A 25,721-nucleotide genomic window follows, 5' to 3' on the forward strand; every position below is an offset into this window, starting at 1 on the left:
TAAGTATATTATATGTTATAAGGCGATAAAGGCTAAGAAAAAGAAAGAACAAGGTAAGGGGAGTATTAGGTTGGAGAGGTGGTAGTAATAACCTCTACTATTAGAATGGCCAGAGTTGGGCTCATGGAGAAGGTAACATTTGGGTAAAGACTATGAGCATGGGTAAAGGAGTAAACCAGGCAAATATTTGGGAGTGTTGCCAGGCAGAGGTAACAACTGATGCAAAAGTCCTAAGGCAGGAGAGTACCAGAAATGTTCCAGGGACAGCAAGGCAGGCAGTCAGTGTGAATGGAATGGAGTGAGGGATGAGAAGTATCACTGGAAATGAGGTCACAGAGAAGTAAGAGGTAGGTGAAGGGTCAACAGGTAGATCCTTGTAGGGCACTGAAAGGATTTCAGACTTTATTCTGAGTGAAATAGAGAGCCTTTACAGGATTTTGATCATAGAAATGACATGATGTGATTTATGTTTTCAGAGGTTTTCTCTGGCTTCTGTGTTGTGAATAGACTGTGGGTGGGCAAAGGCAAAAGCAGGGAAACCTGTAAAGAGCTATGGTAATAATCCAAGTGAGAGATAATGGTGACCAGGAGCAGGTGGTATGAGGAGAAATGGTGAGAAGTAGTCAGATCCAGAATATGTTTTGAAGGTAGAGATGACAGGATTTTCTAGGGGGTGAGATGTGGGTTGTGAGAGAAAAAGGAGGGGTTTACTATGCTTTCAAGACTTTTGACCTGAGCCACTGGAGGAATGGAGTAGTAATAAACTAAAGGGAAGACATTTGAAAGGCAAATTAGGAGTTTGGTTTTGGAGAGAAGATGCAGAGTTCAGTTTGGGACAAGTTAAGTTTGAGAAGTCTGTTGGATTTCCAAGTGGCAATAGGAAGTAGGCAATTGTAGATGTAATAGTTTAAAATTCAGGAGAGAGGTCTGGGTGGACATAAAACTCTGGGAGTCATGGCAAAGAGGTTGTATTTAAAGACATAAGACTGGATGAGTGAGTGTCAGTAGAGAAGATAGAGGACCAAGAATTGAACTCTGGGCTCCTCCAGCATTAATAGTTTGTGGAAAAGTGGAGGAACCAATAAAGGACACAGAAAAGGAGTGACCCCCAAGGTTGGAGGAAAACAAAGATAGTGAGGTGGTCCTAGAAACCAAAGTGAAGATAAAGTAGCAGCATAAGAAGTTTTAGAAATCACTCCCTCTACTAGAAAAATGAAAGAGCTGAAAAAAGAGACTGACATTAATTATGTAGTATCCCTGGATCCAGAAAGACATTTAGATCAACTACAGAAATGTCAGAAGAAGCAAGGGACTGCCGAGAATTCAGCCTTTGTAGGTGAAAGCACTGTCATGGTCAGGTTCATGCCTCAACTTGGCCAGGTAGTAGTGTCTGTTTGTCTGATCGGGCAAGTGCTGGCCTGTCTGTTGCTATGAGGACATTTCATAGAATTAAATCATGATCATGTCAGCTGCATCCACAGCTGATTCCATTTGTAATCAGACAAAGGGGGAGTGTCTTCTGCAATGAGTGATGCTTAATCTAATCATTGGAAGGCTTTTAAGGAGGATTCAGTAGAGATAGTTTCTCTTCCTGCTTCAGCCCGCAAGCCTGTGGAGTTTATCCAGAAAGCAGACCCTTCATCAGAGCTGTCAGCTTCTCGGCCTGCCCTATGGATTTTGGACTTTTCCATTCCTACGGTTGTCCAGCCAGCCTCTCCTGAGAGTTTGTTGAGGAACTTCGTCAGAGTTGCCAGTTTGCAGCCTGCCCTACAGACCTTGACTCCGCATTCCCATGGTTACGTAAGACACTTTTATAAATTTCATTTCTATGGATGTTTCCTGTTGATTCTGTTTCTCTAGAGAACCCTAGCTAATACAAGCTCTAAACAGTGACTAGCCCCTATTGCTCAGCTCTGCAGCAGTGGCTGAGAAAATGGCTGGAGCTGTGGTAGCACAGCTGGGATTCTGGGAGTAGCCAGCTGGGGCTAGGGCTGGCAGAAGGAACCTCCTTCTCTATAAATTGGGGTTAAGGCTCAAGGTCAGTCTAGGTGAGAAAGCTGACTTCCGTTTCTGCAGTCTGGGCAGCAGCAATTTCATCCTCCCATCAGCATTCACCTGGACATAAAAAGCTACTTTCCCCCCCCCCCCATCCTTCTATATATAGATATTTCCTTTCTGACAGCTCCCTGAAGTCATGGCATAGACTCAGGCCTTGGTTTCAGCCCTCTCCATAGAGGCTTCTGGCCTCACACAAGCATACATTAGGCCTTAAAGACCCAGTGCTCTTTTTCATTGGCTGGGTGTCTTCTCTCTCTTTCTTGTGTTGTTTAGTCTGGTGGATTCTGGTTGGCCCAGCACAGACACTAGCCTTGGTTTCTCTCAGAAGCAGAGTCTTTTGTCTTCCACCGGCATCCATAGGGACAAAAAAAGCCATTTCACTTTTTTCTGTTTTTCTTTTGGTTGGTTTTTTTTTTTTTTTTTCTTCTCTGTCTTATATTTTTGGGCTTAAAAGATCCCAGAAGGATGAGTAGGGACACTGGCCTAGGTTTCAGCCTTGAAAGCAGTAGCTTCTGGCTTCCCACTGGCTCATAACAAGAGCTCAGAAAGGTGCGCTTCATTGGTTTTTTTTTCTTGTTTATATATATTTTTCTCTTTTTTTTGCCTATTATTTAAATTTAATTTTTATTTTTATTCCATTAGTAGAGACAGTCTTATTTCTAGCTCCTGTTACTTTCTTTTTTTTTTTTTTTAACTTTTTCAATTGCATAATATACCATATACAGAGCAAAGAAATAAAAAAGCAATAGTTTTCAAAGTGCTCTTCAACAAATAGTTATAGGACAGATTCCAGAGTTCATCATGGGCTACCAATCACCCTCTCAGATTTTTCCTTCTAGCTGCTCCACAATATAAGGGGCTAAAAGGAATGAATATTTTCTTATCATCACAATTGACCCTTTTTTCCTCTCTTGTGAAAAATAACATATACAAAAAAGCAATAAATTTCAAAGCACAGTACAACGATTAGTTGAAGAATGGATTTCAGAGTTTGGCACGGGTTACAATTCCACAATTTTATGTTATGACTTCTAGCTGCTCTAAGATACTGGAGAGTGAAAGAAATACCAATTTAATGATTCAGCAATCATATTTGTTTGTTAAACCCTACCTTCTCTGTATAACTCCACCATCCCCTTTGATCTTTCTCCCACTCTCTAGGGGTATTTTGGACTATGCCTATTCTAACTTTTTCATGTTGGAAGGGTCTGTCAATAATATGGGGTAGGGATATGGAACTAACTGATATTCTAGAAAGGCTGGGTCCTCTAGGTTACAAGACTTACCTGGTCCAGGGACACATCTAGAGGTTGTAGGTTTCTGGAAAGTTACCCCTAGTGCATGGAACATTTGCCCTAGGTGTTCTTTAGGATTGGCTGGAATGGTTTTGGTTGGGGTTTGGCAAGTTATGATAGGTAGCAAGGTCTAACTGAAGCTTACGAAAGAGTGACCTCTAGAGTAGTCTCTCGACTCTATTTGAACTCTCTCAGCCACTGATACTTTATTAGTTACACTTCTTTTCCCCCTTTTGGTCAAGATGGAATTGTTGATCCATGATGTCAGGGCTTGACTTATCCCTGGGAGTCATCTCCCATGCCACCAGGGATACTTTCACCCCTGGATGTCATGTCCTATGTAGGGGGGAGGGCAATGATTTCACTTGCAGAGTTGGGCTTAGAGAGAGTGAGGCCACATCTGAACAACAAAAGAGGTCCTCCAGAAGTAACTCTTAGGCATACCTATAGGTAGGCTAAGCTCTCCACTACCTACATATGCTTCACAAGCATAAGCCTCAAGATCAAGAGTTTGGCTTATTGATTTGGGTGTCCCTACTGTTTGACACAGTGTCCGGGGATTTCCTGAGGTAAAGTTTAGTAGTTCCATATTTTTTCTCCCATCCTTCAATGGACTTTACCAACACTTTTTGATCATCTGCTTAATATATTCTAGGATATATCCAGGCATTACATTAAGCTATACAGGATTAAAGGCCCTCATTCTTATTCTGGGATCCCTGTGTTTCAGTTGTTCAAATGAGCTTTCCAGACAGGTTGAGTTAGATTATGTGCTACAGAAAATTTAGGTTCCAGCCAAAATAAACTTTTCTTCCTTTGGTCTCAAAGAGTAGGTGTAGTTCTAAAATATAGACAATATCTTCCCTACCCTTGTGTTTTGAATTACCTTATTTTGGACCTGATAGGCTTCATTCTTATCTCTAAATACCAGGTTATATATATATATAACAGCTTCTCAAAATTCAGAAATTAAAAGTACCACTCTAGACTAAATGTGTCTACTATAAGAGATTACAGACTAGACCCCTGTTCTCTTATAAGCATTTTCTAAAGGAGACCATACAATGATTTTTCTTTCATTTTTGGCTTATTTTGCTTCACCAAATGTCCCACAAGTTCATTCACATCGTTTCATGTGTCAGGACTTCATTCCTTTTTGTAGCAGCACAATATATGATCACATATATATACACCATCATTTGCCAATCTGCTTTTCAGTCAGTGCATCCTTCAGCCACCCGCATTCATTAGGCACATGTATAATGCCAAAAGTTCATAGTCCATCAATACTCTCAATTTTAGGTAATTTCATTGTTCCAAAAAGAAAAATAACCAATAAACACACTCTCATCAAATAGGAAATCCAAACCTCCCCTTAACTCTTGTCCCTCCCATTATTTATCCCTGCCGTTTCTGTGGTAGTAATGATGTTTTTCTGTTAAACATAGCTCATAGCATGTAATAGCAGTTTTCCCCCTGTACTGTGGGCTTAAACACTCTTTGTACACAAATCATACTTTTGAAGTAGTTCTTGCAAGAACTTATTTATACTTCTAGGGTTAATTAGTGGGACACATAGATCTTACAACCTCTTTCAATCTTGTTCACCTTCAGTATGGTAATATTATTTATATACCCAAATGATTTAAATTTTCTAGACTGAGAAGCAGAAATAAAAAAGAGTGGAAACAAATGGACAGAACCTGAGGAACCCGATGGGCACATTCAAACGTATCAATATATACATCATAGGAATTTCAGAAGGAGAAAAGAGAGTTAAAGGGCCCCCAAAAATACTTGAAGAAATAATTACAGAAAACATCCCAAATACGATGAAAGGTATGAATTTACAAAGCCAAGCCAAGCAGGATGACCCAAAGAGATCAACACCAAGATACACTGTGATCAAACTGTCCAAGTGCTGAATTTGATGAGGTTATTTTAATTAAGGCATGGCCAAGGATGTGTCTTAATCCTATTATTAGAGTCCTTTATAAGAGAATGAAATACAGACAGAGAGAAAGACTTATAGAAGTAAGAAGCTGAAATCAATGAAACCTGGAAGAGAAGGGAGAGACCACCAAATGCTGCCATATGCCTTGCCATGTGGTAGAGGAACCAAGGATCACTGGCAGCCAGTCTTCAGGAAGAAAGGTTTGCCTTGATGATACCTTGATTTGAACATTTTCCTGGCCTCAAAACCATGAGTGAATAAATTCCCATTGTTTAAGGCAACTCATTTTATGGTATTTGCTTTGAACAGACTAGGAAACTAAAATATAAACACTGGCCTAACTGTTATGTGAGGATATTTTGTGGATTTAAATCATTAGTAAGTTGATTGCTTCTGTGGCTGCTTACATCCACAATCAACTGAGGAATTTGCCTTCAATGATGATAGAGGTCTCATTCAATCAGTTGATGGCCTTAAAAGAAGAGATGATTTCAGCAGTCATAAGGAAGAATTTCCAACTCTATTTTAGTGAATTCTGGGGAATTCCTTGAAAACCTTCATTGGATTCCCAACTTGGGTCTGCCTTCTGGAATTCGGGCATGCCCATCCCCATAGTCATGTTAGCTAATTTCTATAATCAAATCAGTTTCCCTGGAGAACCCTGACTAATACAGCATTTAAAGAATAAAATATCTAGGAATAAATTGAACTAAGATTACAAAAAACTCATATACTGTAAATTACAAAACACTGCTGAGAAAAATTAAAGAAGACTTAAATAAGTGGCAAGACATTCCATGTTCATGAATTGGAAAAGTTAGTATAGTTAATATGTCCATACTACCAAAGGCAATATACAAACTTAATGCAATCCCTTTTAAAATTTAAGCAGAATTTTTAAAAAAGAAATGGAAAAGCTGATCCTCAAATTTATATCAAACCACAATGGGCCCCAATATAGCCAAAACAGTCTTGAGGAAGAAAAGCGTTGGAGGACTCACACTTCCCAACTTCAAATTGTGTTACAAAGAAACAGTAAACAAACAGCATGGTACTAGCATGTGGAGCTCAGTGGAGCAGAGTTGAAATTCCAGAAATAGACCCACAAATCTATGACCAATTGATTTAAAAAATATATATTATTGAGAAATATTCACACACAGCCCATCCACTGTATACAATTGGTGGTTCAACATTATCATCACATAGTTGTGTATTCATCACCATGATCATTTTTAGAACATTTGCATCACTCCAGAAAAATAAATAAAAAGAAAAAATGCATACATTCCATACCCCTTGCCCCTCTCTCTTGACCACTAGTATTTCAATCTACCTATTTTTTTCAACTGTTTATCCCCCCATTATTTATCTTTTAACCAATTGATTTTTTTTGTATGCCATGTGATGGGGATCACATTTCATTCTTTTCCCATGTGACTATTCCATTATTGCAGCACCATTTTTTTTAAAATTTGGTAAGTGCACAGGCTGGAATTTGAACCCAGGTCTCCCACATGGTAGGTGAGGATTAACCAATTGATTTTTTGATAAGTGTGCTAAGTACATGCAATTGGAAAAGGATGGTCCTTTCAACAAATGGTACTGGGAAAACTGGATATCCATTTGCAAAAGAATGAGGTTAGACCCAACACACCAGTTTGAATTTGTGGTGGATTCCAGAAAAGCCATGTCCTTTAATCCCTATTCAGTATTGCTGGCTGGGAGCATTTTGATTGTTCCCATGGAGATGTGATCCTCCCAATTGTAGGTGGTAACTTTTGATCAGATAGCTTCCATGGAGTTGTGACCCCTCCCATTAATCTTTTAAAAGAGGAAACATTTTGGAGAGAGTTCCTTTTTTGTAGAGCCATGAGAAAGCCAGCAGACACTGCCATGTTTGCCATGTGTCCTTTCAGCTGAGAGAGAAATGTTGAACGTAATCAGCCTTCTCGAACCAAGGTATCTTTCTCTGGATGCCTTAGATCAGGCATTTCCATAGACTTGCTTTAATTGGGACATTTTCTTGGCCTTAGACCTGTAAACTAGCAACTTATTAAATTCCCTGTTTTAGAAGTCATTCTGTTTCTGGTATATTGCATTCCAGTAGTTAGTAAACTAGAACACCCTACCTCACAACATATCCAAAAATCTACTTAAAATGGATTAAGGACCTAAATAGAACTAAAACTACAAAATGCTCAGAAGATAATATCAGTGCAAATCTTCATGACTTGGGATTTGGCAATAGATTCTTAGATATGACACCAAAAGCATGAGTAACAAAAGAAAAAAGTAGATAAATTTGATTTCATCAAAATTAAAAACTTTTATGCATTGAAGGAAATGATCAAGGAAGTGAAAATAAGAACTACAGAATGGGATAAAATTGTTCCAAACCATATATCAAATAAAGGTTTAATATCCAGAATATATAAAGAACTTCTACAACTCAACAACAAAAAGACAACCCAATTAAACAAAAAAATGGGCAAAGGATTTGAACAGACATTTCTCAAAAAAAGTTATACAAATGGCTGACAAACACATGAAAAGATGCTTAACCTCATTAGCCATTAGGGAAATGCATATCAAAATGACAATGAGGTACCACTTCACACCCACAGTGATGGCTATTATTAAAAGAATAGAAAAGTTTTGGAGAGATACTGAGAAATTGGAACTCTAGCACATTTTTGGAGGGACTGTAAAATGGTGTAGCCACTGTGGAAAAGAGTTTGGTGGATCCTTAAAAAATTGTTTATAGCAAAGTCCAAATTAAAACAAAACAAAACTGTAATAACAGAAAATTTTCTTAGAGGTGAAGTCTACCCTGTTTTCCTAAAAAAAAAAAAAAAAAAAGAAAGAAATCCAGATGAAGAAAGTGTACCGAGTAATAGGGAATTGTTAACTACATCAAATGCTGCTGATAGATCAAGTAACCTGAGAGCTGACAATTGCTGGGAATTGATCACTGGAGTTAGGAAAGGGGAGGTCATTGGTGACTGTGTTAAGAGCAGGTTTGGTAGAGTAATGAGGAAAAATGTCTGATTGGGATGAGTTTAAGAAAGAGTAGGAGAAAAAAGTGGAGATAACATGCAAAGAACTTCCTCTTGAGGACTTTCGTGGTGAAATATTATCAAAGGACCTAGAGCTGGTCATGTGAGAAACTTTGAAGAAGAAGTGTAGAAAGAAATCAATGCAATTGGGCAAGATGAAGAGGAAAAGGAGTAAGAACATTAATGAAATTCATTTATCAGCAAAAAATAAAAAGTGTCTGTTTTGGTTTACTAAAGCTGCCAGAATGCAAAATATAAGAATTGGGTTGGCTTTTACAAAGGGGATTTATTAGCTTATAAATTTACAGTTCTAAGGCTATGAAAATGTCCAAATTAAGGCATCAAGAAGAAGATACCTTCTCTCAGGAAAGGCTGCTGACATCTGGGGTTCCTCTGTCACATGAGAAATCACATGGTGATGTTTGCTAGTCCTTTCTCTCCAAAATGTCTCTAGGCCTCTGTGGGTCCTTGGTTGTTTCTCCAGGGGCATTTCTGTCTTAGCTTATCTTCTCTTTAAACTCTCTTCAAAATGTCTCTCTGGGTGTTTACTTTCTAAGCTCTTTCTCTCTCTGAGCTCTCTAAAAGGACCCCAGTAAAGGATTAAGAGCTACCTTGAATTTGGATGGGTCACATCTCCATGGAAACAACCTAATCAAAAAGTCCCACCCACAACAGATCTACCTCCACAAGAATAGATTAACAGAACATAGTCTTTTCTGGGGTACATAACAGATCAAACCAGCACATCCTACCCTCTTGACCCTAAAAAGACATGTTCATTCCATTTGCAAAATACATTCATTCCATTACAGTATCACAGAAACTTAAATCCTTTCAATAACAACAAATTAGTACAAAGTCTTATAAAAATCAGTTACAGGTGTGATTTACCCTAAGGCAAGATTCTCCTTTGGTTGTGGACCTGTGAAACTTAGAATATGATTTCTACTTCCAATATATGAAGGAGGGACAGTCATAGAATAAAATTTCCCCTCTCCATAAGGAGAAATTGGAAGGAAAACAGAGGTCAAATGTTCCCATACAGTTCCAGAACCCTGCAGGACAAACTCCATTAGATTTCGAAGTCTGAAAGTCATCTACAAAAAAACATTTTATCTTTGGGGCTTGAAAGAGCAGCAATCCCTACCTCTACAAGGGTTTATGCAGCAGCCCTGTTCTCTCTGAACACTGTGGTGAAGGTTACAATATTGGGGAGCATTGGAGAGACCACCATGTTCTCCATTCCATCTTCTTCAAGCATCTGGGTGGCATCCAGATTCTCTGCCATCTCTGGGGCATAGGGTCATCCCTCTCTGAACAGTGAGATCATGGCTCTTCCCAATCCCTGGGGAATGTGCTTCACCCTCTCTGAGACCTGGGGAAGCAAACTCTTCCTGAACAATGAGGTGGAAGACCCACCCTCTGCAAACTCCATGGAAAACTCACCTTTTACATATGCATGAATGGGCGCACTTTTCTGACCTGAGGTGTCTTAGCTCCCAATTTTGTCTTCCATGGTTTTGCATTTGAAGTAATTTTTCCTTCAATCTGTCTCTTTGCAATCCCTTTTACTCCAGACTGGCAGTGGTTCCATTTATCTTGCAAAAAATTTGTTGCATGCAGTACACAAGGGGGCCCAACCATTAGACAATAGGACTTTACACAAATCCTTTCTGAATAACTCCATTTCCAATCCTGGCTTGTCCTGACATGGCTGACTGATTAAATCCTCACATGGAGCTCTGTTGTTTGGAGACTCACTTTTCAGAAACTCATAATTTTCTGTGCCATCAATTTCTGGCTTCTTTGTACCCAAGAGTGCAGTTCTCAGTTTATCCCTTTCCTCTTACATTTACTATAAGCTGCAAAGAGAAGTCAGACTGCATTTTCCACATTCAATTTGGAAATCTTTTCAGCTAAGTATCTCAGCTCATTGCTTTCAAATCCTTCCTTCTATCCAGCATCAGTACTCAATTTTGCCAAATGCTCTTCCACTTTAAAACAAGGTCACCTTCCTTCCTTCCAGTTTGCAATGGTATTTTTTAAAGTTATCTTTTATTGTGAAAAATAACATATATACAAAAAAAGCAATAAACTTTAAAGTACACCACAACAATTAGTTATACAACAGATTTCAGAGTTTGATATGGGTTATAGTTCTACAATTTTTCTTCTAGTCGCTCCATGACCCTGGAGACTAAAGGAAATATCCATATAATTATTCAGCAGTCATACTAAATTGTTAAATCCTATCTTCTCTGTTATAAATCCACCTTCTTCTTCTATCTTTCTCCCAATCTTTAGGGGTATTTGGGCTATGCCCATTCAAACTTTTTCACATTAGAAAAGGCTGTCAATAATATGGGATGGGGGTGGAACTAGTTGATGTTCTGGAGAGGCTGGCCCCTCTAGGTTTCAGGACTTATCTGACCTAGGAATCCATCTGGAGGTTGTACATTTATGGAAAATAATCATAGTGCATGGAACCTTTGTGAAATCTCAGGTAGAGCCCTAGATGGTCTTTAGGATTGGCAAGAATGGTTTTGGTTGAGTTGACAAACCATGGTGTGTTGGTTTGAAAGGATTTATGTGGAGGCAGCTGTTTCTTTTAGTCCTTATTCAGTACAATAGGTTGGAAGTTTGATTGGATTATTTCCACAGAGATGTAGGTATTAGTCTTGATTGGATGGAGATGTGACTCCACCCATTTCAGATGGGTCTTGATTAGTGTACTGGAATCTTTTAAAAGAGGAAGCATTTTGGAGAAAGTTTCAGAATGATGAGAGAGCCATGAGAAACTTGAGAGCTTATGCAGCCAGAGTACTTTGAAGATGAAGAAGGAAAATGCCCTGGGGGAGCTTCATGAAACAAGAAGGCTGTAGAGAAAGCTAGCAGATGTTGCCATGTTTGCCATGTGCCTTTCCAGTTGTGAGAAAAACCCTGAAAATCATTGGCCTTCTTGAACCAAGGTATCTTTCCCTGATGCCTTAGAGTGGACATTTTTATAGCCTTGCTTTAATTTGGACATTTGCATGGGCTTAGAACTGTAAGCTAGCAACTTAATAAATTCCCCTTTTAAAAAGCCATTCCATTTCTTGTATATTGCGCTCTGGCAGCTAGCAAACTAGAACACATGGTAAATAGCAGTATCTAGCTGAATCTTGCTTAAAAGTAAAATCCAGAATAGCCTCTGAAGTCTATTTGAACTCTCTTAGCCACTGAAATGTTATTTTATTGCAATTCTTTTCCTCCTTTTGGTCAGAAAGGCATTTCCAATCCCACAGTGCCAGGGCCAGGCTCATCCTTGGGAGTCATATCTCATATTTCCAGGAGAACTTTCACCCCTGGAAGACCTATCCCATGTAGGGCAGAGGGTAATGATTTTACTTGCAGAGTTGGGTTTAGAGAGAGAGGCCACATCAGATTTGCCTTAAAAAAAACTCTCATTATTCAGGATAATGGCATATTGGCCTTCCACAGATCTATTTGGAATTGATGGTCAACTACAGATTGGTTGCTCTTTGTAATGGTGTATATGGTGGTTTGGTACTGTATATACCCCAGAAAATCATGTTCTTAAAATTAATCCATTCCTATGGATGTAAACCCATTGTAAGCAGGACATTTTGATGAGGCTACTTTAGTTAAAGTGTGACCCACCTCATTTAGGATGGGTCTTAATCTTATTACTGGAGTCCTTTATAAATGGAATGAATATATAGAGAAAGAGAAAACCATGGAAGCAAGAAGTTGGAATCAAGAAATCCAGGAGAAAAGGGAAAGACCAGCAGACACTACCATGTGCCTTGCCACTTGGAAGAGGAGCCAAAGAAAGCACAGCCTTGATGATGCCTTGATTTGGACATTTTTCAGGGGCTCAAAACAGTAAGCTAATAAATTCCCATTGTTTAGATCAACTCATGAAGTGGTACTTGTTTTGGAACAGCTTAGGAAATGAAGACCAAGTATATGAATGGAAAAGGAGTTACTTCACTCAACAACCTAGGTAGAAAGTTAGATTTATGATGGTGGTAGAGGAGTTTTAAGATTAAGTTCTGTTTGAGAGTGTGACCTTGGATAAATCACCTTACTTTTATGTTTCATTTGTAAAATTACATGAGAGGAGTTGACAATCTCTAAAAATCCTTCCTAGCAGTAACATTTGCTTCTAAATATTACTGAGGATCCATATTAGGAATACTAGGCACTGTACCACATGCTGTACCTTTGTGGTCCTCAAGGAGTTTATGGTGAAGTTGGGAAAACAGGATTGATATGTATAAAAGTTTAAATGACCATAAAAGAATTAGAAATAAAGCAAGTCACAAGTTTTCTAAGTGTCAAATAAAAGTGCTAGATCAACCCTAATATGACATATCAAAGGGGGAACCATTGTGGGATAAGGTGGTCATAGCCATTTCCTGGAAGCTGTAGATCAAGAGTTAGAACCATATCCCTTGAAAGATGGATGGGGGTTGACCTGGCAGAGATGTGAGCAAATGCAAGAAATGGTAATGTTTTTGGTGTGTGTAAAGACCAATAAATTGGTCTGCCACTATAGCTGAGCAGATATTTGAGAAATAGAGAAAATTTAAAAACAGGTTGCCAACAGATGGGGGCTACAGATCTTCTCAAGATCTTATCTTGGTCAATAGTTGTTATTTTCCTTCTCAATTCTTTCCTTTAATTTTGAGTAACTAAGAAGAAACAAAACCAAGAAAATTTTCATTTTCTTGTTCCTTCTAAGCCAGTCATTCTCACCTCCCTGCTGTGGGTGGTACTTGTGGAGAGGACACACCCAGAGATGGGCAGAGAGGGGAAAGAGTGCAATGCACTACTTGTATAGACAAGGTCAGAGTGATAAACAGTCGGCTGTTAGCCTGGACTTTGAGGTGCTTTTTGATTCTGGGCTGTGCCTTTCCAACTGTTGAATGTGCAAAGGGAAGGGAAATTTTGTAGGCCAGTCATATGTATAGATGCCCTTATTAATTAAGATATCCACTAATGTATGTGCATATGTATATATAAAATACAAATAATTTCTTTCAATTTCTGTAACATTTATACTTTGTATAAGAAGAAGGAATGCAAGAGGAGCTTGCCAGCTTATCCAGCTCACAGGTACTCAGGCAAGTCAAAAGTGAAATGATTATTGCCTGAGAGTTTGAAGGAACAATCATGTGTCTGTGGATGCTGGAGGAAATGCATAGTGGGTATGTGATGTCCAGAATAAAAAAATACATCTTTGAGGACATTTAGTTATCATTTCACCACTATTAACTGGACCCTTCCAAGTGTACTTTCAGGTATCTTCCCAGAAACCCACCTCTGTTTATCTCAAGATAGGAAGAGCCAGTTGGAAAAACCAATCCTCTTGTTTGTGACCCTTCCTTCTCTGAGATTCCCTGACCTCTCATTCTCCATAGCCAAATGTCCCTTTTCTTCCAGAACATAAGAAGAGAAAATTGCTTTCATGTGAGCTCCCTCTTGTGAAAAGGCATTTATTTCCTAGCTCTGTGCTGTGGTCTTGCTGATAAGAGGTTTTAGTTGAGGTTTCAAGCAGTTTTGCAATAACGAACAAATGTAAGTAGGTGAGCCCAGACCAGAGTTACTTCTGGGAAATAGGCATTTGGTGGGGGTGGGGGGTGGGATAAAATATAATTAATTTCAACATGTTCTTGTGACATTATCATAATAACAAGAGACTATATGAAAAGAGAAAAACAGTGAGGATTATTGGAGAAATCAACCAAATAGATAGACTGATCTCTATTTCCTAATGCTATGATTATACTCTTTCAGCAGAAAGAGAAGTTTTTGGTTGTTGTTTTCTAGTTTGATAGATTTCTCCTTCCATCTAGCCAGTTACTCACTGTATGCCCCTCATATAATCCAAAAGAAAAGAAAGAGAAAAAAAAAAGGAAATCCCACCAACACATTAAAAACTCAGTTGGATTTGAAATAATGTGTGCCATAAATAAAGGATGCTGCCTTCAGATGACCTGATTGGAAGAACTGTGTAATGCTTTAATATGGTTGATGGCTGTTTTAAATATTTTCTTTCTCAAGGAAAGTATGATTTACATAATTTTCTTTATATCTTGTGCATAGTGATTAATAGTTATATAACTGTGAATATGAATGAAATAGGTTTTCCTTAGCTGAGTGTATAGACATATTATTTAATTGTGCCAATGAACACTCTTGAGACCAAACATGAATATCCACATTATTTTCTGTGGTTGTTTTGTGTTCCTCTGGGCAGATCTGAACATGGGGCCTGAGAGGTCATTAGCCAAAATGGCCTGTAAGGCCCCTTTGAGGTAGAATAAGCAGTGATTGTCCAGATGGAATGACTTTCATGGAGGAAGGCAACCTGTACTGAATATGGAAAAGCTCAGGCCATAGGATAGAACTCTCTTTTAGGTTCAATTATATTTTTTGGCCTAGGTGAAAATCATCTTTGGTCATTTCAACAGAGCAGAGTCACTGTTTTATGGCTATTTTAATGATGTTAAGAAAAGAGTAAAGTACAATCAACTATGGGCTTCCACCCCCAAATGATGGATCAGAGTAGCTGCCCCACTTGGCAAACCATAGAAATCAGATTTGTGCTTTGGTCTTGGGGGTTCAGATGTGTCTGTAACTTATTCTAAGTACCCATATTCATATTGTAAGTAAGGTCCCCCAGATTTCTGAGATTGCATAAAACTTTCATCAACATTTTTCTGCAGAAGAGGGTGAAATCTGTTGTCTCATGGCACCTCAAAATGAACATTCCTCAAACTGAGCTCATGGTATGCCTTCCTTTCCCTACTACCTGCCCCACCTTCCCTGTTCCTAACCCCAGTAAATGGCGTTTCCATTCTCTGCATCGCTCAGACTAGCAATCTAGGGGTTATTTGTGATTACTGCTCCTCTATTCTTATATCAAACCCATTGTCAAGTCTACCTCTACATGCTTTCTATCCATTTGGATTCTCTCTCATCCTAGTCTTCTTTTGCCTGTTTTACTAAAATAGGCTCCAGATGGCTCTACCAGCTCTACTGTTGACTTCCCAGAATCTATTTGTCTAGCTGCTGTTGGAATATTTTTTTTTAAATTGCACACCTGATCATGTCACTCAATTCTTTGTTTAAAGGTCTACCATGGCTTTTCATTGATCTTAGAGTTTAGCCCCAAATTCTTTGTTTTTTAAAATATTTTTACCTACAAATTTTTACACACGTATAGTCCATATATGTTATACAATCAATGGCTCACAATATCACCACATAGTTGTGTATTCCTCAGCATGATCATTTTCAGAACATTTGAATCACTCCAGAAGAAGGAATAAAAAGAAAGAAGGAGAAACTCATATACCCCATACCCCTTGTCCCTTCCTCTCAATGACCATTAGCATTTCAATCTACCCAATTTATTTTATCCCTTATCACCCCTATTACTTATTTATTTTTATCCATTTTTTTTTTTTTTTTTGCTCATCTGTTCATATCCTGGATTAAAGGAGCATCAGACACAAGGTCATAAGGTTTTCACAACACATGGTCACATTGTAAAAGCAATATCATTATACAGTTGTCTTCAAGAATCAAGACTACTGGAACACAGCTCAACAGTTTCAGGTACTTTCCTCCAGTCACTCCAATACAACATAAACTGAAAAGGGATATATATATTTCATGCATGGAAATAGCCTCCAAGATAACCTCTCGACTCTGTTTGAAATATTTCAACCACTGAAACTTTATTTTGTCTCATTTCTCTCTTCCCCCTTTTGGTCAAGAAGCCTTTCTCAATCCCATGATGCTGGGTCCCAGCTCAACCTAGGAGTTATGTCCTATGTTGCCAGGGAGATTTACACCCATGGGAGTCATGTCATAGTGAGTTCACCTGCCCAGCTGGCTTAGAGAGAGAGGCCACATCTGAGCAACAAAAGAGGTTCTCTGGGGGTGACTCAGGCATAATTATAAGTAAGCTTAGCCTGTCCTTTTCGAGGAATAAGTTTCATAGGGGTGAACCCCAAGATCGAGGGCTCAGTATATTGATTTGGTTGTCCCCACTGCTTGCGAGAATATCAGGAATTCTCCAAATGGGGAAGCTGAATATTTCCTCCTTTTCCCCTAGTACCCCAAGGGGACTTTGCAAATACTTCTTTATTCTCTGTCCAAATTACTTGGGATATATCGGTAGCTCCAAATTCTTAACTGAGACTACAAGGCCCTACATTATCTGGCCTCTGTCTGCCTGTGTACTTCACTTCCTACCCCTCTCCCTGTGTTTGCTTTGTTCTAGCCACACTGGTTCAATTGCCCCCTCCAGCCTCAGCTGAAGCCTCCTACTCTCTGCTCCAGAAATACCTGACGGTTGTTAGGTTCTCAAATATGATGACCTTCTCCTGCCTACAGGCCTTTGTATGTGCTGTTCCATCTGGAAACAACCCCCCTACCCCTGTCAACACACCCATACATACACTCTTTGCATATACAACTCCCATCACTCTTCAGGCTTCAGCTGAAATATCACTTTCTTCAAAAGATGTTCTCAGATCCTCAGACCCTATTATACCCCCTAGTTACATGTTCCCATGAACCTCAGGATTTCTCCTTCATGGAGTTTGCACACTAGAAATTTCTTAATTATTTATAGTTATATGTTTAATGTGTGTCTTCCTCACTCGTCTGTAAGATCCCTGAGGGAAAGTGTCCCAGGGCCACTTAAGAGGCATTCAAAGAACATCTGGTTATGAATGCTAACTTACGAGATCAGAATGCTTTTGCCAACAAGTAATGGAACTCCCAGGCTTACATGTGCCTTTAATATTAGGTTTTTATTCCCTCACATATTAGCAAGTTCAAAGGGAGGACAGAAGGTTGGAGTTGATTCAGCAGCCTGATGAGTTCATTCAGGATGCAGATCGTAGCATTGCTCCACTCTGCTCTCTACAGTGCTGGCTGTTCCTGGGTCATCCCCCCTGTTATGGCCATCACATGCTTCCAGAGTCTTCTCACTGTCCAACCAGGGTGAGAAGGCAAGTAGGTGACCATGGGCAGGATACCGTACAGGAAGCCCAGGCTTAGGGTCTCTGCAACGAAAAAGGCCCCGAGGATCTGCCACAGAGCTTGCCACCTCCTATGACTGCTGATTCTATTCAGATTTCAAAGACTCACAAGATTCCATGAAACCTAGCAGTTGTATAGTACTTTTATTTAAGGTCTTGAAACTTAGTGTTGACCATCATTTTCTTGGGTCAAAAAAGGGCTTTTTTGTCCTCCTTAGGAAAGAAACAAAAGATCGTGAAAGGAAATGAGAGTGAGAGCAGAAGGACCCCTTTCTCACTTTCCAAGCATTCAAATACAAACACTTCTGAGTAATCCCTCTTTTCTAGGAGAGCTAGAAATTTGCTTACTTTTCATTTTCTGAAACAGGTATAAAAGTTTGCTAAATGTTTGCCTGCTCTAGAGACTTTTAAAATATCTTATTTTCATTTGGAAATAACATGGACATGCTTAGATTCTGACAGGTGGAACTTAACATTTATTCTCTCCTTAGATAATAGGCTTGAGTTTAAATGTACTCAATTTAAGTATTGTGATTTAATTAAGAAGAGCAGGGATTCTCTTTTTTCTACCTTCTAAAGCGCGTAGGAACCAATAGAGTCATAGTCTGTACTTTGACAAGCCATTTAGATTCATAAATATACACACACATATACACATATACAGATAAAGAAAAGAGGAAAGGAGAGAGGGAGGGTGGCAGGATCCATAGATTTCTACAATAAATCAATCCTGAGTTGAGCTTAGTGCTAAGAGATTGGCACGCACTTGGCTTGGGTTGAATTGAGGTTGAATGAAGAATCTTGGACAAGGACAGACTGTAGCAAATGAAGACCCTTGACTGGTGGCTTCTGAGAAAAAGGGATATCTGGACAGAGATTGGGAATGGAGTTCCAATGTATCTGTAGTAAAGTTCATTCTCTCTGACAGGTCTTTTCAGAAGTTTCCTTCTTATATATTGATTAGACTGCAGTGTTGTTTTTTCTTACTTTTATTTTGTTTTCCTTAAAACAATTTAGCACTTTACAGAGACTGGGGAAATTTGTTTCTTCTCCATTGGGGAAATCTGTTTCATCTCAAGTACAGTTTTTCTCTCCAAGTCGGGGGTGGAGGTCACCTAGGGCTACAGGGTGTTCCCTGCTCTACTGATTACTGATTCAGAATGCACCTGCTTCAGTTGACACGTTGAAAACAAACTAAACAACTAGAGCTTTTTCTTTTGATCTCTGCCATTATGTGGTATTTCCCCACCTCACACTTGCTGAGCATTGATTTCCGCTGCAGATATAATATGTCTGAATGTGTCACTGTTTCCTTCTACTTGTTAACTTTTACTTTTTGTTTAATCAGGTAACCCCATGGGGGCGGAATCTTATTCATTGTTCTGTGCAGTGCATAATCAGGAAACTTGAGGAGGTTTGCAGAGTCTTGGAGCATAGAATAGTTGTGTCACTTGGGGTACCTCAGCTACAGACCTGATGGGTATTTTCCATGCTGGCTTTGCAGACTGAGCTGGCTCTTTCTCATGAGGTTGGAGGATGAGGTGTGGGGGAGAAGAGATGAGAAAATTGCTTTTTTTCCTTTTCTGCTAACCTAGGTATTTGTCTTGACGATATGAAGAATACCTGAAAGGGTGATCTGGCTTTGAAATCTGTCCCTAACCTGCTCCCCATATCAAACTCATTGATTCTAGGCTGATCCAGTTGATAGGACTGGCTGGTTAGATGAAGTCTTTCTCTCTCATTACTCTTTGAATGCATTCCCTGAAGCTTCAATCTAAGCAGTGTAGCTGCATTTTCTTACAGACAAGCTCCATTCTGCTGTAAAGAGTCCTTGAGTTGTTCAGAAACATTCCACTGCATGAATATGCTAAACATTGCTCGTTCCTTCTCTTGTCAATGACAGATGGGTGGTTCCAACTGTTTAGAAACTGGTTGTTATGGAAATTCTTGTACAAGTATTTTTGTGGATATATGTATTCATTTCTCTTGGGTGAATACCTAGAAGTGGGATTGCTGAGTCAAAGGGCAGATGTATATTTAGCCTCCTAAAAAACAACAAAAACATTCTCCAAAGTGATTGTCTATGTCTGTTTTATTCACAAAAAAATACCTAATTTCTGTTTCAGGCTCTGGCACAGAAAATTTTATCATCTCTTTGTCGAATGAATTAATGCTCTTTTTAGTGTTCTGACTTTCTGTGAGGCACCTGTCAATTATTGAAGGTTAGAATTTTTATTGAGAAATAATAACTGTAAGGTAAACCCCAAATCATTGTTATGATAAAGACTTTGACAAGGACGATATGCAGCGTCAATTTTGAAATTAGGCCTCAGTCTCAGCATTCTGGTTTGTTTTGCTTCACTTTTTTTTTTTACCTGATTGATATTTAAATATCAATATGTATGTTAAATATCAATAAATATCAACAAAATATATATGTTTTAACCTGATTGGGATTTAAGCAGAAAACCATTTGTGTTCATTGGTATACAATTCGTTGAGCCCTTGTGTGGATTGTGGTTACATGTTTTCTTCCCAAAAAGGCAAAGTGCTTTGTAAGGAGTAGTTCCATCATTTAGTGCCCAATGGGAAATTGGTAGATAAAACATGCCTATGGTCTGCCTGAAGGCTAAGGGCAGGGCTGACGTTATATCAACCAGCTCTCCTAATTCTTTATCAGGAACTCACCATGAAAACTCATTATTTCCTCTCAATAGCAGTGAGTCAGGCCAAAGTCAAAATTTGGTGGGTGAAGACAATGGCGTGCCTTCTTGAGGGTGAAGTCTCAGCCTTGGATGATCTCTGGGCGGTTCCATAGGACAAGTGAATCTGGATTGAGGGGAGGGGACTGGAGAAAGGATTGGAGAGGGAGAAATGATATAGTTGGTTGCAATTACATTGATTAAAAAAATAATATGCTGGTTTTATGAGTAACTCCTTAAAAGGCAAAGTCCTTCTGCAGTTCACGATATTTGCATAACTGCTCATTAATGCTCAGGAGAACTGAATCACCGGAATATCATGGGGGTGCAATTTATATTAAGCCTGGTGGAATCTTCCTGTGGTGGGTATAGCCTGCTTGGCCCCCCGAAACATAACAACTTGTAACATCTGGGCACAGAAACCCCTTGTTTCTAGCAGGCGGTTAGGGTTGTGGTGCTCATGAAGCCGAATGATTCAGAAAGCTGCTAAAAGTTAAATGAGGGAAGTAAGGCTCCTACTAAAGACCTTTCTTTTGCCTGGGCAGGGGAGACCATGGGCAATATTTAGGTGGAGGACCTAAAATATTCTGCATAGTCATTAAGAATGATTTATTTGTTCATAATTATCACCTTCTTACATCAAAAAAGGTTTTATGTCAACTTATGATTTTTAAAACAGTATAGCCTAGGGCAGCTAAAATAATTAAAGGGAAGGGAGATAATTTTACACCAAACCTGGGATGATAACGTCAGTATAATCAGATACTACATTTAGCTCTGATCCAAACAGCCACCACCACCACCATAACAATAACCAACCAACCAAACAAATAAATAGTTTGTAAAGGAAACCATAAAATCCCTTTACAATTGGAATAGCTTTTCTTGGCATTGAATTCCAAAGAGAAATTAAGTTAGCGAATTTTCTTGCAGATGATAATGGATAAAGAAAGGGTAATATTTGCAGAGATTTTCAATGAGTAGATGCCACTCACATTCACAATGACTCAAAAGTCATAATATTAGGCTGTGCTTACCAAAGGAATTCACTTGGGGCTAAGCTATGATGTTTTGCTTATAGATGATCTAATTTGACACAGTAATAGTTTTGGAAATGCAAATAGTGGCTTGAGTTAACTTTTTTTGTGAACTTCTTTTCAAAATAATAATTGACATGCATAAAACAAAGTACATCAGATTACAAAGAAAATAAAATATATTGAAATACAGCTTTCAACATATTTGAAAAGTTGGATATTAATATATGTGCTACATTATTAACACATTACATAACAAGATCTGGCAGCTGCTCTAAAAGCTACCAGAGTTTCAAATAATGATATGTGTAAATGCTATTTTAACATATAGGCAATAACTATAATATGATGGGAAAATATCTGGGATTTTTATTAGCAGTCATAAGCACTGCTAATATTTCTGAGGTTTATTTCTTACATTTATGAAAGAGGAAAATGGTAAATATAAATTAAAATTTAGTGAGAATAAAATGTATTTTTTTTTCCTATCCAAATTCATGGACCCTTGTATTCTATCTGTGAGCTCCTTGGAACCTATGAACACTAAGTAAACAATGAATTCGGGGGATGAAAATGGTGCAAATATTGCATTTTCACCTGTTTTTATCAGGAACTTAATAAGCGTTCATCCAAGATTGATTGAATGACTTAGACATTCTTTGTGAATGAAGGGACTTCCATCAGTTTTAGATAATATATATGAATAACCAACAAAGTTGACATATTATGAAAATATTTTCCATATTTTATTTTGTTTTCTTGATGTTTATTTATTGAACAACTTTTTAACAACAACAACTGTGTTTCTGTTCATCTTTACCTTATACGTGGTAAAAAGATAAAAATGTAGTTTTTGATGTTTGAATAAGTGAATCAATTAATGAACTTATTCTTGATATTTTCATTTTCTAGCTTCAGCTGTTGGTCTTACCCTCCAGAGCCATTTCTAAACACCACAAAGGACATTACCCCTCTCTCTCTCGGCATTAGCTGTGGTGGTTCCATTTAGAGCTTTATCTTTCATCTTTCTCCACTCATGCCTCGGCATGGTTTCATATTCTCACACCCTCTTCCTTTCCTCCCTGATATCTGCTCTCATGTGGTTGGAAAAAATGCAGAGACTCATCTTGTTTTGCCGCCCTCTGGGGAGACCTATTCTAAAGCACAAAGAGAAAACTAAACATTGAAAAATAGTTGAAATTATTTTGAACAGTCAAGAAGAAAATGTAGCAAAACCCACATTAAAAGCCCAGCTGTTGGGGTATACCTTTCAATCTCCATTACCTACAGAGGCCAAGTAAAGGAAGGGGTGATGGAGATGGAGCTAAGTTTGCAGAAAAATAGAAAAGGTCAGGGTGAGAGTGAAAAAAAAAAGTAGCTTGAATGACAAATTTGAGGGAAACAATATTTTCATCACAGGGACTAAGGAGTTTAGCTCCTAATAGGTGTACACAATCTCTTGTTGTACACACTCTTTGAGACTGCATTTTGGGACATCTTTTTGGTGGATCTCACTGGAAAATATTTTGATGAACTTTTTCCTCCCTTGATTTTTTTTTTTTTTTTTTTTTTTTGTGATGAATAAATCCTGCAGTTCCACCTTAGAAAAAGGTGATATGTAGTCTTGGTTAAACAAAAGTGGGTAATAAACTATTTGAACATCACCCTGTAGGGGACATTTGGGAATCTTTCCTAGGTGAAATCTGTGAGTGGTGAGCAGAACTGTTCCAACATGGCCTTCTGCAGGTGTTTCAAGATGATGGCTGTGGTTTTTTTAGTGATCAATTTCTCACCCTCTTGGCATTTATGCTACAAGCACTGTGTTTATAAGGTCACATTGTTACAAAATTTGCTTTGACTCTGCTTTGCCTAGCAATGTCAATAACTAGAGAAATTTTCCTGTGATATCAACAGAGCTCCAGGAATGATTGTTCTAGGCATGGGAAACAATGGAAAATCCTCAGAGTAGACACAGGATCAATGTCTGGGCTAGGAATCATCGTAATATCTTTCCTCTGGAACCAAATAGAACAATCTTATTTGCTCCCATGAGCTCACATCATTCATCTAGTAACATCTTAATCCTTTAGTTTTATGATCAAGTGAGTTTATTTAAAGGAGGGTCCATGGAAAGCACAATAATGAAAGGACTGAGCAACAGGTCTTAGCTAAAGCCAGAGGGAAAAAAGCATTTCCTTCTTTGGGATATTGCACTGTGGAGACAGTGATTTGTGGTGAATAGCTGAGATTTTGGGGCCAGACAACCTTGTTTCAGATTTCAGATTTCAGATTTCATTTTCCTCCTTCATCTCCAAAGGTTGCTGGCTGGTGGACTCTGCTTCTCATAGCTATGTTGTTCTGCTCTGTCTCTGAATTTCCTTCATTCTCCAAAATGTTTCCTCTTTTATAGGACTCCAGAAACTTATCAAGACCTACCCAAATGGGAGGAGACATGTTGTCACCTAATCCAGTTTAACAACCACTTTTGATTGGGTTACATCTCCAGGGAGATGATCTAATTACAGATCCAAACATATAGTATTAAATAGGGATTATTCTGCCTTTATGAAATGAGATTTTGATTAAAACATGGCTTTTCTAGGGGACATACATCCTTTCAAACCAGCACATCTGTCCATACCATAGATAAAAGGAGCATCAGACATAAGGTTTTCACGATCACATAGCCACATTGTAAAAGCTATATAATTATACAATCATCTTCAAGAAACACAGCTCTACAGTTTCAGGTACTTCCCTCTAGCCACTCTAATACACAATAAACTAAAAAGGGGATATCTGTATAATGCATAAGAATAACCTCCAGGATAACCTCTCAACTTTGAAATCTTTCAGCCACTGACACTTTTTTTGTTTCATTTCTCTCTTCCCCACCTTTGATTGAAAAGGTTTTCTCAATCTCTTATGCTGAGTCTCAGCTTATCTCAGGATTTCTGTCCCAGGCTGCCAAGGAGGTTTACATCCCTCGGAGTCATGTCCAAATAGACGGGGGAGGGCAGTACTGTGTTGGCTTAGAGAGAGAGAGGCCACAACTGAGCAACAAAAAGAGGTTCTGAAGAGGTGACTCTTAGGCCTAATTTTAAGGAGGGTTAGCCTATCCTTTGCAGGGATAAGTTTCAAAGGGGCAAAACCCAAGGTTTTTTACACCATGAGTGTGCAGCCTATTGATTTGTTTGGTCCCACCGCTTGCGAGAGTATCAGAAATTCTCCAAATGAGGAAGTGGAAATTTCCCTCCTTTCTCCCCATTCATTAAAGGGTACTTTGCAAATACTTCTTTATACACTGTTCAAATCACCCTGGGATTTATTGGGGCATCACACTAACCTGGACAAACCAACTCAATCTCATGCCCTATTCAAGGTTCCATATATTTATGGTATTCAATTAACCTGACCATACAAGTCAAATTAGGAAATGCACTAGTCAAAATAAAAATTTTGCACCAAATAAACATTTCCTCCTTTAGTCTCACACAGAAGTTGAAGTTTTAAAATATGAATGACCATCTATTTTCAACATCCTGCAATGTTAACATTCCTTTGTTCTTCCTCATGAAAAATCATTTTTTAATTTAGTCACTATCATTGTATACTCTAGGTCTTCCTAAATTATACCATCTAAGTCTTTATTGTCTATCTTTCTTTCTGGTTTCATATATGTCCCCAGCCCTTCTCCCTGTATAATTTTCACATTCAGCTTCATTCAGCGTACTTACATTATTGTGCTACAATCAGGTAGTATTGTGCTATTTATTTCTGAATTTTAACAATCAGTCCTGTTGCACAATCTGTATCTCTTCAGCACCAATTACCCAGTCTGTACCCTATTTCTATCTCCTGATAACCTGTGCTTTTAACCAAAATTCTCCAAGTTCACTCAGTAATGTTAGTTCACATCAGTGAGAGCGTACAGTATTTGTCCTTTTGTTTCTGGCTAATTCACTCAGCATAATGTCTTCAAGAGCCATCCATGCTGCTATATGCTTCATGACTTTATTTTGTCTTACAGCTGCATAATATTCCATCCTATTTATATACCATAGCTTGTTTAGCCACTCATCTGTTGATAGACATTTGGGCTGTTTCCATCTCTTGGAAATTGTAAATGACGCTGATATAAATGTAGGTGTGCAAATGTTCATTTGTGTCCTTACCCTCATGTCCTCTGAATAGATACCTAGCAATGGGATTGCTGGATCATATGGCTATTCTATACTTAGCTTTCTGAGGAACCACCAAACTGCTTTCCACAGTAGTTGTACCATTTTACATTCCCACTAACAGTGGACAAGTGTGCTTCTTTCTCCACATCCTCTCCTGCACTTGTCATTTTCTGTTTTATTGATAATGGCCATTCTGGTGCATGTGAGGTGATATTGCATTGTGATTTTGATTTGTATTTCCCTAATAGCCAGTGGAGTTGAGCATCTTTTCATGTGGCTTTTAGCCATCTGTATTTCCTCATCTGAGAAGTGTCTGTTCATGTTTTTGCCCATTTTTTAATTGGGCTGTTTTTATTTTTCTGGATAC

General features: G+C 38.5%; 1 long non-coding RNA gene across 1 annotated transcript in view; it reads left to right on the forward strand.

Moving 5' to 3' along the window:
* The first annotated feature begins 582 nt into the window (after window positions 1-582).
* The window catches only part of LOC143678850 (uncharacterized), a 59,698-nt gene continuing 34,559 nt past the window's right edge, over window positions 583-25,721 (forward strand). Inside the window, exon 1 of the long non-coding RNA XR_013173450.1 lies at window positions 583-647. This is a non-coding gene — a long non-coding RNA (uncharacterized LOC143678850). The remainder of the gene's footprint in view (window positions 648-25,721) is intronic.

Source organism: Tamandua tetradactyla, chromosome 4, assembly GCF_023851605.1.
Source record: "Tamandua tetradactyla isolate mTamTet1 chromosome 4, mTamTet1.pri, whole genome shotgun sequence".
In the NCBI taxonomy this organism is placed as follows: Eukaryota; Metazoa; Chordata; class Mammalia; order Pilosa; family Myrmecophagidae; genus Tamandua; species Tamandua tetradactyla.